This window comes from Penaeus monodon, chromosome 30, assembly GCF_015228065.2.
Source record: "Penaeus monodon isolate SGIC_2016 chromosome 30, NSTDA_Pmon_1, whole genome shotgun sequence".
Lineage (NCBI taxonomy): Eukaryota > Metazoa > Arthropoda > Malacostraca > Decapoda > Penaeidae > Penaeus > Penaeus monodon.
Window position 1 is genome coordinate 17,330,009 of NC_051415.1, and position 1,327 is coordinate 17,331,335.

A 1,327-nucleotide genomic window follows, 5' to 3' on the forward strand; every position below is an offset into this window, starting at 1 on the left:
GACTATGGATTTTGAGAGCTGTTAAAGATTTGTATCTTCATATCACTTCGATTCCTTTTGCTACATGATGGATTATACAGAACAGCTAAAATATCGAAAGCAATATGTGGCAACAGAGGCCTTCAACTTGATCTCCATTCACCTAGGTCCTATTTTGAGATAAGATAGATGTCGAGATGCATAGCAGTAAAAAGCTGATTTCTAATTTTAAATGCACGATCAACAATGGCACAAAAAAAACTCCTAAATAGTCTATAGGAAGCACAATCTCTCTATATTTATTAAAAGTTAACTTATAACTAAAAAGTAAATCGATAAGAAAACCGATAACATGCCAAACTGATAACCTCCATTTTAGCTGTTATCTCATGTGCTTGGAACCTTCGATACCTCACACGGCGTTAGTACCTCGGCCGATTCATTGGAACGAACAGCAACGGACTCGAGGCTTGAGGTACAGGGGGGTCCTTTACCCTGAGGTGAAGAGGGGGTTACACAACTCGGAATTCAAAAGGACCAAAACACATTTTTTGGACACTTTACAGGAAAACACGCTTTCCTAATCGACGTGGGATTCTGGGATAGTGATTCTGCTTCAGGTGGGTAACATGCTTTTGTGAAATATGACTTTAAGTGAAAAAGGAAGGATGGAACAAGAAATAAACGGCGTTAGAATTCTGTACCGATATTTATGTGTATTTTGTATGCGCATAAATACAGACAAACAAGACACATACACAGCGAGTAAACACAAACTTACATTAAAATAATTTCCATTAGAAACCACATTATAATGCCAAGAAAGATGGTATAGGAAAGGTTGAAAATAATATCAACTAATATGAGAGTCATAATGACTTAAATGGACATGGACGTCTTGCCCATCATCCACTGATAATTTTCACCCAACTTAAAAGAGTAAGCTATAAAACCTAACCGCTCCCTTAACCATGACCAACCCACCCATAAATATCAATCACAACAAACCATTAACCTTTCTACGCAATCCTGCTGACCAACCAGTAGCCCAAGAAAAGTAAGATTATACAAACGCTCCCTCTCCTGACGAAGGTAAATGATCAACGAGAATTTGTTGATCATGACCTGCACTGTGACACAATCTAAGCCATGCACTCGGCGTTATCAACGGATCCGCCCTCGCTCCTCGTGGGTCATATTTCTGGATGTTGGGGCCACTTGGAGATAAGCGGGGAGCTGGTGTGGCTGGTACACGTTTTTTATGCTGTTTTAAACCAGCATTGTCCACTTGTTATCATATCATCACCACCTTTATTCAGGCATTCCGTCCCCTTCTTCTGTTAAAATA

General features: G+C 39.5%; 1 protein-coding gene across 1 annotated transcript in view; it reads left to right on the plus strand.

The window, feature by feature from the left end:
* The first annotated feature begins 399 nt into the window (after positions 1 to 399).
* Positions 400 to 1,327, plus strand: part of LOC119592573 (membrane progestin receptor gamma-like) — a 4,175-nt gene continuing 3,247 nt past the window's right edge. The window contains exon 1 of the mRNA XM_037941453.1: positions 400 to 599. The gene's annotated coding sequence lies outside the window, so the exon portion shown is untranslated. The remainder of the gene's footprint in view (positions 600 to 1,327) is intronic.